Source organism: Solanum dulcamara, chromosome 10 (assembly GCF_947179165.1).
Source record: "Solanum dulcamara chromosome 10, daSolDulc1.2, whole genome shotgun sequence".
Taxonomy (NCBI): Eukaryota; Viridiplantae; Streptophyta; class Magnoliopsida; order Solanales; family Solanaceae; genus Solanum; species Solanum dulcamara.
Window position 1 is genome coordinate 55,451,709 of NC_077246.1, and position 13,372 is coordinate 55,465,080.

The window sequence follows — 13,372 nt, forward strand, 5'->3', positions numbered from 1 at the left end:
ATGTTGTGGAGTCAAGAAAGTGATGTGCTTCATGTTGTTATGAGTTGATTGAGATGAGGTATCGATCATATATTGTTAATTTCCTAACTATGTTGATTTTGATAAAGAAATGTTAATTTTCTTAAATATGTTATTTATCTTGAATTGTTGATTTAAAACCTTGGAGTTGTGTTGAGTCCCACAAGATTTGTTAAATGAATAGAAGAACGATTGGATAGGTTTACATATCATTATAAATGTATATTTAATCTACTTTCGAAAGATATGATTGAGATTGATTGGATAGTATGATTGGGAGAGGTTTGATTGTGATAGAGTTGATGAGTTGACAAGGTTATAAATGAGACTTGTCAATATGATTTGATTGAGTTGATTGGATGGAGTTTTATGAGCATTGAGTTTTGGGAGGAGTATCGAGAACCGAATTGGGTAAGAGTATAGTCCATACTCGAACCCAATAACTAAGTCCCCAAATGTAGGAGGGGATTGAACCGTTAAAGTCAGATGTTTCCCCAAATTTATTGTCATGACATTATAGGACTTGGTTGGATTGGATCTATGATTGGTTGATTCATTCATACCCTGGCAAAGTATGAATAGATGTGGCAACAACATCGGTTTGTTGTACTGGCACTGGCTCATAAGTGATGGTTGTTGGATAAGAGAAACTCCCATATAGGTCTTGATAGTACTCTGAGTCAGATTGAGTTGAATTGTATGTGATTGGTCCCGTCTAAATCATATTCTTGTTTAGACTTAGGAAACTTGATTGAGTTGTTATTTCTCTTGAGTTGAGATTCCGAGTTGATTTGATTCGGTCCTTTTTGACGTTGTTTCATTCGGCCATTTTACATACTCGTACATTCCATATACTGACGTCATTTAGCCTGCATCGTTTCTTGATGCAGAGACAGGTATTAGAGATAATCAACCGGCGCACCATTGAAGATCCACACACTCCCAGCTAGTTGGTGAGTCCTCCTAGTTTCCGAAGGATGTTGAGTTTCCTGTATAGTTTTGTGTTATTTCTTTTATTTTGATTGTTGGTAGCCATAGGCTTGTCATTGGCACCTCCTAGATTGTTGATAGAGGCTTCATAGACCGGAGCGTAGAAATGTTGGATTGTCCTTTTGAGTAGTTCTTCTATGACTGTTTTGTTGATTTGATAGTTATTTGGCCTTTGGCCCTAAATTATGAATAGCACTTCATTGATTGAGTCTTCCGCTGAGAGAATGTGTTTGAATGAATGTGTGACTTGACCAAGTGGTTCGCTTGGAGGCCAGAAATGGCTTTCGAGTGCCGACCACGCCTAGGGTACCCTCCCAGGGCGTGACAATTAGTTCTAGATTTTATTTTTAGTTTTTACTATTATTCGAAGACTTATGATGTCTATTAGATTTGATCATTGTGTTAGATGCTCTTTACACTTATGACACCAGGTTTTCAGATATTTAATTTGTGTCCAACTTTTGTTTATTCTGTGACTTGACTTCCTCTTTGGCAGTCTCATATGAGTTGTACTTTTATGCTTACACATCAGGTTTGGTGTTGGGATGTGTGACATTATGACCTCAATTTTTGGATTGTGACAAATTAGTATCAGAGCGCTAGGTTCACCGGTTTTATGAGTTAAAGAGCAGGATGTCTAATAGGGTTTTGTGGATCGGAACGTAGAAATCCGTACTTATCTTCGAAAGGCTACAAGATATTTGTTAGGATAAATTCCTTCTTTTGATTCCTTTCGTTCGAGTTATTCATATCAAGTGTTGTATATCTCTAATCTATTCCTTCTGCGCAAATGGTGTGGACTAGAGCCAGAGTCATCAAGAGTTAGGCTGCACCTGCTACCCTAGCCCCAGTTTGCAGGCGAGGCAGATGACATGGTGGAGTCAGGGGATGAGGCTGAGTGAGGGGAGAGTCACCTACTCGTGGTTGAGCTAGAGAGCCATCGCCTAAGCTAGTGTATGAGCAAGAGGGTGATTATGAGCAACAGACTGAGGAGTAGAGGCCAGCCCAGCCTTTTGTGGTCCCTAATAGTGCTCCGATGCTTCAGGAGTTATTGATTAGACTATTGTCTAGATTTGATGGTGCTCTGGCTCCTGGTGTTCTCCCAGGTACTTCAGGCTCTCCCATTGCAGTTGGCACTACAACATCAGTTCAGGGGCCTAGCATTGGGTTCCAGACCCTAGGATCTTTTTCTGTGGCTTCTATCATACCTTCGAGGTTTGCACCTCCGCTATTTCCTGCTAGTGCTGCCATGTCGGTAGTTAAGCAGAAGATCTTTGAAAGATTTAGTTAGTTGGCACCTCCCAAATTTGATGGTATAGCTGGGGAGAAGTCATATGACTTTCTGACTGAATGCCAGGAAAGGTTGTTCCACCTGGGTATTCTTGAGGTACATAGAGTAGCTTACACTTCATAATAGTTTATAGGTGTGGCCAAGGAGAAGTGGAGATCAGTTATTGCTCGTAGGCCTGCTGGTCCGTTATGATGAGTTAGGAGCAATTTTTAGAGGTGTTTCTTGAGAGGTTTGTGCCTTATAACCTTTGTGATCAGCGCATACACAAATTTAACAAATTAGAGCAAGGCTCTCTATCCATATCTGAGTATGAGGCTCACTTTCAAGAGTTATCTCGTTATTCTATGTTTAGTATCCCCACAAAGTTTGAACGGATTCACAAGCTGGTGAAGGGATTCGTTGGTTATCTTCAAAAGGCTACAACATTTCTTGTGCTATCCAGTAGTACCTTTCAAAGAACTATTGACCATGACAAGATAATAGAGAGCATTCAACATACTTGATAGGGAGGGGCCAAGAGGTTTCGTAGGTAGGGTAAATTTGGTGGTCATTCCTCCAAGGATAGAGTATTTGGGTTCAGTTACCTATGGTTATCAGGGCAGACCAATCCAGGTAGCTATTCAAGGCTCAGATGGTACAGGTAGATCTAGATCGGGTCAGACTGGTTATAGTGGTTCTTTGGGATCTAGAGGATGTAGTGGTACTTCTGGTTATCTTCAATGGGGTTCAGGACCTCGAGGCTGCTTTGTGTGTGATGAGAGTTTGGGCATAAGGCCCAAGATTTCCCCAGTTGTTCTTCTTTTATTAGACAGCTCGGGACACCGTCTGTTCTTTCAACTCCCGCTCCAGATGTTCGAGGTACTACACAGGGTGCTAAAGGTGGAAACAAAGGTGGAGCTGGAGGTGGCGCTCATGATGGTTTACAGGCTAGAGGTGGCCATCATCTATGCTATGTTATACCAGGTAGATCAGAGGCGAAGACCTCTGATGCAGTTATTACAGGTATTATTCCGCTTTGTCAGTATCCTGCTTCAAGATTATTTGATCCAGGGTCTACCTATTCTTATGTGTCAACCTATTTTAATGTGGGTAGTGATTATTTATGTGAGCCTCTTATTATGCCTATTACTATTTCTACCTCGATAGGTGAGTTCATAGTGGTAGATCGGGTATATTGAAGGTGTTTGGTGATATTTTTGAGTAGAGAGACCCGTGAAGACTTGATTTTATTAGACATGCTTGATTTTAATATGATATTGGGTATGGACTGGTTATCTCCTTATCATGCTATATTAGATTATTATGCAAAGACCGTGACCTTAACTTATCCCGGCTTGCCTAGCTTGGTGTGGAAGCTTAATCTGAGTTCATAGCCTAAGGGGGTGATATCTTATATTCATGCTCATCGCCTGATGGATAAGGTTTATTTGTCTTATTTGGCTTATGAACGTGATCTCACTATGGATTCATCTCCTTTAGAGACTACGAGGGTGGTGAGAGAGTTTATTGATGTATTTTCTATAGATTTGTCGGGTGCTTCTCTTGACCATAATATCGATTTTGTGATTGATTTGGAGCTGGGAATCAAGCCCATCTCTATTTGTCCTTATCAGATGGCTCCGGCGGAGTTGAAGGAATTGAAAAAATAATTGGAAATCTTTGTTGAAGAAGGGATTTATTTGGCCTAGTGTATTGTCGTGGGGTGCACCGGTCTTATTTGTGAAGAAGAAGGATGGTACTCTAAGGATGTGTATTGACTATCGACAGTTGAACAAATTCACCATCAAGAACAAGTACCCTATTTCTTGCATTAATGATTTATTTGACCAGCTTTAGGGTGCATCGGTGTTCTCTAAAATTGATTTGAAGTTGGGTTACCATCAGTTGAGAGTTTGGGAATCTGATATCCTGAAGACTGAATTCAGGACTCGTTATGGCATTATAAGTTTGTGGTTATGTCCTTCGATTTGACTAACGCCTCAGTTGCTTGTATGGAGTTGATGAATCGAGTATTTTGACCTTATTTAGACTCATTTGTGATTGTTTTTATTAATGACATCTTGGTTTATTCCAAGAATGAGGCGGACCATGTAAGCCACATAAGGACAGTCCTTCAGATATTGAGGGAGGAGAATTTGTATGATAAATTCTCCAAATTTGAGTTTTGGCTCGAGTCCATGGCATTCTTGAGTCATATAGTGACCAAGGATGGTATTATAGTCGATCCGGTCAAGGTTGCAGCAGTTTGTGATTGGGTTAGACATACTTCTATTATCGAGATTTAGAGTTTTATTGAGTTGACATACTATTATTATCGGCTTGTTCAAGGCTTCTCTTCTATTGCAGCACAGTTGACTAGGCTAACTCAAAAGACTGTGGCATTTCAGTAGACTGATGTGCGAGGCGAACTTTTAAAAGCTCAAAGAGTTATTGGCTTAAGCACCTATTCTAGCCTTACCCGAGGAGGGTGTGGCCTTTATCATGTTTTGTGATGCTTTGGGAGTAGGATTGGATGGTGTATTGATGCAAAAGGGTAGAGTTATAGCCTATGCTTCTCGACAGTTGAAGGTATATGAGAAAAACTATCTGACCCATCACTTAGAGTTGGCAGTGGTGGAGTTCGTTCTGAAGTTGTGGAGACACTATCTCTATGGTATGCATTGTGAGGTATTTACTAACCACCGTAGCCTTAAGTATATCTTTTCTTAGCCGAATCTGAATATGAGGAAGTGTAGGTGGTTGGAGTTATTGAAAAACTATGACACCACCATTCTTTATCATCTGGGCAAAGTTAATGTGGTAGCGTATGCCCTGAGTCGCAAAGCATCTAGTATGGGTAATTTGTCCTTCCTTAAGGCAGAGGAGAGGCCTTTAGATTTGGAGGTTCAGTCATTAGCTAGGCAGTTGGTCCGACTTAATATTTTTACACACCATAGCACTTTGTCCTTTGTGAAGGCTAGATCTACTTTGATGAACCAGATTCGTACACACCAATTTGAGGATGACAAGTTGAAGGCCATTAGAGACAAATTATTGAGAGGTGAAGCTAACAACCTCTATTGATCCGGAGGGGTGCTGAGGATTATTGGTCACATTTGTGTGTCCAATGATGGTGATTGGGTACATATGATATTAGAGGAGGCTCATTGTTTCAAGTATGCTATTCACCTGGGAGAAGCAAAGATATTGCATAACTTGAAACAACACTATTGATGGTGTGTCATTAAAAGGGACATTGTTTATTTTGTGGCTAAGTGTCTAAATTGCCAACAAGTGAAATATTAACATCAGAAACCAAATGGTCATATGCAAAGGATGTCTATTCCCGAGTGGAAGTGAGAGCATATTACTAAGGATTTTATGTCTGGATTACCCATGACATTGGGTAAGTATGACACTATTTTGCGTGATTGTGGATCAATTGACCAAATCAACCCATTTCCTTCCAGTGAAGATGAGCTACAATGTGTATTAGTTAGCTAGGATCTACCTTCGTGAGATTGTTAGGTTGCATTGGGTTCCTATCTCTATTGTGTCAGATCTGGGTTCTGTGTTCACCTTTTACTTTTGGGAGGCATTGCAGCGTAGTTTGGGTACGTGGCTAGACATGAGTTTAGCATTTTATCCCCAGACTGATGGCCAGTTCGAGCAGACTATTCAAGTGTTGGAGAATATGCTTAGGGCATGCGTAATTGATTTTGGTTCTCGATGGGACCAACACTTGCACTTGGTGGAGTTTGCCTATAATAACATTTATTGCTCCAGCATTCAGATGGCACAATTTGAGACATTGTATGGTCGTAGGTGTCGATCACCCATTGGGTGGTTTGATTCAGTTGTGGTTGATGCATTGGATACTGACTTACTTAGATATTGTATGGAGAGGGTACGCTTGATTCAGGGTTGACTATTGATGGGCCAGAGTCATTAGAAGAGTTATGCTGACAGGAGGGTTCGTCCCTTAGATTTCATGGTGGGTGATTGTGTATGGTTTAGAATATCACCCATGAAGGGTGTGATAAGGTTCAGGAAGAAGAGCAAACTTAGCCAGAGGTTTGTTGTCCCATTCGAGATTTTGAAGAGAGTGGGTAGGGTGGCTTATGAGTTGGCCTTACCCCCTAGATTGTCAACTGTCCATCCGGTGTTTCATGTCTTTATGCTTTGCAAGAATATACCAGATGAGTCCCATGTGATTTTTTATGATGTGGTGGAGTTGGGTCCAGATTTGACTTATGAGGAGGACCCGGTAACTATCCTAGACAGGCAGCTTCGTAGACTCAGGACCAAGGAGATCGCTTCAGTCAAGGTATAGTGACGGCATCGGCCTGTTGAGAAGGCTACTTGAGAGTTAGAGTGTGATATACGGGCTCGGTACCCTCAACTTTTTGAGACTCCAGGTACTTTCCTTATTCTTATATTTGAGGACGAACATTAATTTTAGTGATGGATGTTGTAACGACCTTGAGGGTCATTTTTGAAAAAATTTATGAAATTACCATTTTACCCCTTTCGTTATTGTCTCCGAGTATTATTTGATCAGTTAGTATGGTTGAATGTGTTAAAGTCTTGATAATTTGTGAATTGAGCAAGCTCTTGAGTTTTATAGAGTTAAGATGTTAAAAAGTGGTTTTTCATATCAATTGGAGCTACGAGTCTCGGAACGAGATTTTTTAGTTCAATCAGCTCTGGAATGTGGAAATTGATCTAGGAGAGTTGTCGAAATTAGATTTTGGGGTTGATATGTGTATTTGAGGTCCCAATTTCAAAAGTAAGTTTGACTTTGGTCAACAAATTAAGTTCAGAGTCTCGAATTGAAATTCTAATAATTCCAATGGTTTTGGGGGTGATTCTACTCTAGAAATGACTTTGTTTTAATTTTTAGAGGTTCCGAGGGTATTTTGCGTATTTCAAGTGCCGAAATTAGTTTAGTTGCGACTTATTAAAGTTTGGTCAAGGAGACCTCTAATTTGAATTTCAGTGGTTTCATTGAGTCCAGAACTTCAAAATTAGTAGGAGTGCATATAAGGTTTGTGTATACAGGATTCCGAACGAATTCCGAGGGTTCGCTTGGAGAAATTTAGTTTGGTATTTTGCTGGTTTCTGGTGCAGTCAATTTTGTTCATTGCGATCATGACCTTAGGCCACGCAATCGCGATGAGTTAGGATAGTGGATTTCGTGATTGCGAGGGGTGGTTTGTGATCGTGATAGTCTTTTCATCCCATATTCTTTACGATCGTGAACATTAGTGGATCGCGATCGCGATGCACAGTTCTACCTGAACAGTGTTCAACTTCGGGAGAAACTCTATTTTCACCATTTTTGAGTTTCTTGAGCTTCTTGAGGCGATTTTGGAGAGAGTTCTTCGAGTAATTTTGTGGGATAAGAAATATTTCACTAAATTGTTTCATATTCCATCATTTATATCGTGATTTCAACTCCTGATTTTTAGTTTCAAACCCTAATTCTTATTTTCTTCCCTAAACTGAACCTAAGGAGAATGGTGATTTCTAACTTGTTTTGAATTCTATTTTTATGGATTTTTCAACCATGAGTTCCTTATTACTAATAGAACGTGATTTTGCAATAAAATTTCGGATTTGACCCTTTTTGAAAATGATTAATTTTTGGACTATTTTACCCTTGATTTTGAAACCTATTAATATGGGTGTCGTTGGACTCCTTATGATGCATATATTTTATTCTTGCTAGTGGGTTGTCATTTCGGGCCTTGAATTCAAAGGTTGTTTGTTTAGTAGAGCGTTTGAGTTCAGTTTCGGCAATTGAGGTAGGTTTGGCTATCCTTCTTGGGGCTGAGTTGGGGTGATTAGTCAAATTCTATGTTGTAGACTTTGGGATGGGATCGTAGTGTAGTTTGATATTGTTAATTTATATTGTGATGCCTGTGGGGGGCTTATATGTGCTGTGTAGCCCGTGTGGGGGCCATATTTGATATCTTATATGTGTTGAGACTATGTAATCCATGACTTAACTGAGTTAGAGATGTTAAATGATTATTTGACTTGAAATGTCCGCATGAGGGGTTGATTTGGGGGTTTTGAGCATGCCTGAGTACTACAACATTTTCGGAAAAGGGTGAACACTTAATTGAGGTAATTCCTTCCCATTATTGTCTATTGAGGGTAAATATCACGTTTCGGTTAAGTTTTTAGAACTTTGAACTTTGTACTACATATTGAGTTGAATATTACCTCCATGCTTTATATGTTGTGAATACATTCATCCTCATTCATATTATCACTAATCATTGGGAAGTTGAGAACTATGGAAATTCTTTTTGAGAAAGCAAATGTTACACCTTTCATATTCCTTGACCGAGTAGATGGCAAGTAGATGAGATATTAGTATCATGAGTCCTTGGCCATGACTAAGTGGCGAGGTAGTTAATACATTGAGATTGTCACAAGATATATGATTTGCGATACCCCCATGGGTCCTGCTTGGTAGCACAACTCTAAAGGTGTATATGACAGGTTGTGCGACAACCTTGATCCCACCATACTATCATATCATTGCATCATCATAATGCATTGCATTGCATTGATACTTCTGATACTTGATATATCTGTTTAACTTTTAACTGTGATATTGAAATGTCCTTATGTGTTGTCTTTACCGTTCTATATAAATTGGCGGCACCTTAGCCAGAGTAGGACTTTTCTGTATGCAGGTGGAAGCGTTCCTTAGTTTATTTCATAGGCTTGATTGATTTCTTATATTCAGTCAACTTAACCTACTGAGTATATGTGGATTGTACTCACCCTTCTACTTCTGTGTCCATTTTTTATGCAGATCCTAGTCAAGGTATTCTGCCGGCAGCTGATCTCCCTCTCTTGTGGATATCTTACTATTCAGATTAATGGTAAGGTTGTGGGATTCAGACTGCCATTAGTTCTAGCTTTTATTTCCAATCTTTACTATTTTTCAAAGACTTATGATGTATATCAGATTCGATCAATGTGTTAGATTCTCTTTATACTTATGACATTAGGTTTTGGGATATTTTATTTGTGTCCAGTTTTTATTTATTTTGTGGCCTAACTTCTCCTTTGGGAGTCTCGTATGAGTTTTACTTGTAGGCTTACACATCAGATTGGGTGTTGGGATATGTGTCATTATGACTTCGATTTTTGGATCGTGACAAAGCACATAATCATGTTATAAAATTTTCCTTGAAACAACTAATATATAAGCAAGTACCCATGAATCATGTAATCATATAAGTATTTATGTTTTGAAGCATATTATATAGATAGATAGATACATAGTTAGGTCTTATTAGCTTTGAAATTTTTTGCAAGCAACACAATTACTCAGATAATACTACTATACTAAGACGAGGACTTTAAAGATTTCAAAATACAATAAATTACTTTTTATGAGATGGTCTGCACATATCATTTACAATATGAGTTTATTTTAAAATAAATTAAATAATCTTTAGAGCATATAAAATATCTCAAGTGAATCTAGGGAGCTCTGTTACCCCCATATACAATATAACACGGAATAATGGACAAACATCAAATACATAGCATGAAACCTATAAAACTCTTACAAAGTGAACTATTATTAACTTCATTTCCGTAAGGACTCAAACTGAAGACATACTATAAACTTGTTTCTTATAGCAATACGAAACAATTAATATTTAAAAATTTAAAAGATAACTCATCACGCACTTTCTTTTACAATATTAGGAGCTACAAGTACTTGTCAATTTTAAAATTATCAAAAACAATATGAAATGATGATTTTATATATTTTTCAATATTTTCAATAGGAAATTTTATCAAAAATCAAGAATACTAATCATGATTAACAACTCAAATTCAGAAGGTAAAAAATACTTGTGCAATAAAATTCATATTGAGTACAGTACCTATGTGCCAATACATCATGTAACATACAACATGCGAGCAAATTGTTTATAAAATAAGTACTATATAGTTAATGATCATACAACCTATAACTGCAAACAAGGGGTTGTTGTGCAAATAATGTGAAATGGGTTAAAATGGCGCGTAGCATATAAGCTAGTGAACCTATGAAAACAGTATCATGTATATCCATACATCATGAAACACATAGCGCATATAATCTTACAAGAAGATATACTTTAACATATTTATACACAATTTTGTTTTGATAACTTACTCTTATAAATGTCCAATATTATAGCCCACTATAACCATTCAATAGGGTCAGCTTTGTGATGAATTATAATCTATAACATATCTAGCATGTAAATCAATATAACATGAAGACATATATAAGATATAGGCTTTTTCTGTATAGAACTCGCGGTATGTAAGAAGTTGGTCTAATGTAGTACATTTCTCACTGACAAATTACTTATAATAAAAAGAAAATTACATATAATTAACAGCTTATGAACCAAGAGACTTATAGTTAACTTATAAGGTGTGCAACATATATAAATCCATAAAAAACGTATAATGTAGCAGATGCACATATGGACTTATACTGACTTAATTCACTTGATAACAAGTATTAAATAAATTATGCAATCATTCTTTTAGCCCTTAGAAGAGTCAAACCCTGAAATAGAATTTCATTTCACACATACAACATATATATAAATATGTATACATACGCACATAATTCAACTGATTCGGAAAACATTATTCGACTCCCTATGACAATTAACTGATATTATATCCTTTAACACTCTAATTATTTAACTTATGTATAATCCCTCAATGATCATTAACTCTAACCTTTAATCACATCGTAATATCCTTTAACTTTACTTTAAAACATAATGAGAAAAATCCTCACACACACAACCTCACATAAAAATTGAGGATACTTACTCATAAAATGAGTATTGATAGAACTTACACAAGTTACTGTCTAGTCAGGATATTCAAAGGTACACATTTTATAAAAGTCATGAATGTGACTAGGAGGTATAAACTAGAAACTGACTCCTTGAAACTGGCATTTTGCCTTTTGAACTACTATAGGCCACTTTAATAGATAGGATTTACATGACATTTAGGCAAAGTGTGAATTAGAAGCAACTTCCTATTACTTAGTTTTATTGCACGATCTAAGTAATGAAAGAATAGTTACTATCTTTAAATGCCTTGTAGCCTTCTAATTACAAGTATGGTGCACAACATAACCATAAGCGAGAGTCTACTAGACATGACTTGTGGACTCCCTAAGACACAACCTACTCTAATACCGAGTTTTTCACGGCTCAAACTAGAGGAGGCGCAACAAGCACCCGGTACCTTATTTAACCAAGGTAGCCACTGAAACATAATGGAAATGAAACATTGAGGGCCGACAAGTCCATCACAATCAAAAACTGAAACAAGATAACCAGACCAGCGAAGTCACAACAATATCAATGACATAATAAAAGGGCTGACAAAGCCAACTTAATTGATAAAGCACTAGCAAGCCGACAATATTGCAACTGAAATCATATATATAATTAACTGACAAGGCTATAAAAGAAAGCTAAGAAGACTCAATAAAGTTTGTCCACTAGTCTCTATGAATAATACAACTCAACTGATTGGGAGGAGTCCCCAACAATACCAACAATTATATCTAAAAACTCAAGTATCCAAAAACCTAAAGACAATCAACGGCTCCAGGAAGAATGGAGCTTACCAATCCATAGCTTAGATAACACTTCTATTGTAAAGGTTGATTAATACCACTGTTTGATTCTGCAGCACAAAATGTAGCTTCCCCAGGCAATGGGAAATCAATATGAATAAAAGTGTACTGATATGTGAGGCGGAAAGTAAAATCATAAATAGTTGCGATAAAAGATAATAGAGATACCGCCTGAAATTGAAACTCTACTAGACTCTGTGACCGATATCTGACCTTACAGAAATCAACTATGCATGATATGCTCATGTAATCATATGTTGTGAATACATATATGTAGATGAAAATGCATGACATACCCAACCAAATGTTATCAATGGCGGTCTCTTCTGGTAGGCAACTAACATCATATTGCCAACTTGTGGTCATCTGTACAATATATATATATATAGTCTTTTAGCTCGGAGTCCATGCATAATATGCCATGTATGATATGAACTTTTAATGCACATAGTAGGCCATATTAAGAACTTAGTCAATCTTGGCTCATTGGTACTTTTATTCTCATAATCTCATAATCACTTTCGTATCATATGCAAATGCCTTGTAGAATCTCACATGCTTTTAGAATAACCCCGAACACTTAACTCTACTCAAGGAAGGTACATAAACCTGGGAATGTTCATAAAAACTTAAGGTGCTTCAAAAATCTTATCGTAACTTCATTTAACTTCCTTACGACTATTTAGGCCTATAAAACTCGTAATAGACTCGAAGCTCATGACTCAATTTCAACTTAGAAAATTAATCATTTACGAAATTAAAAGAAGACTAATAAACTTGACTTGATTTATGAACGCTCCAATTTGATAACTATATAACCCTTTTCAGAAACATGGTTGATTGAAAAATATATAACCAATAGAATGGAGTACAAGCTTTAGTATTCATATTATTTTTTAAAATAATATTTTCGAAAAAGCTTCTGAAAAAAAAGAATGGCTTAACAATTTCTAACTATACAACATAGTAAGTCTCTAATGTGTTAGCTCCACTCTTAGGACAATAAACTGCTAATAAACATAAGGAATAAAAAATTTGACGAAAAATAATTTTAACTGTCAAACATACTTCACAATTTTGCAAGAACGATAATAATATGATAAAGTAAGTAAATAATTTTAATTGACATCCCAATGCCCTTCACAGAGGATCTTTGTAGAAATAAAATAATAAAAACAACTCATTCAATAATTTATAATTTTTGAGATTCGTGTGATATGTAAAAAGAAAGAGATTTTGCCTTTAACATGCCTCTACTCACACATGAACCAACTTACTACACAAGCCCAAAATCACCACTTCATACTTCAAATAACATCACAACATTGCTTCCAGCAACACACACGAAAATTACACCATGAACAAGAGAGAAAGTTACGAGTACACATCAAGCT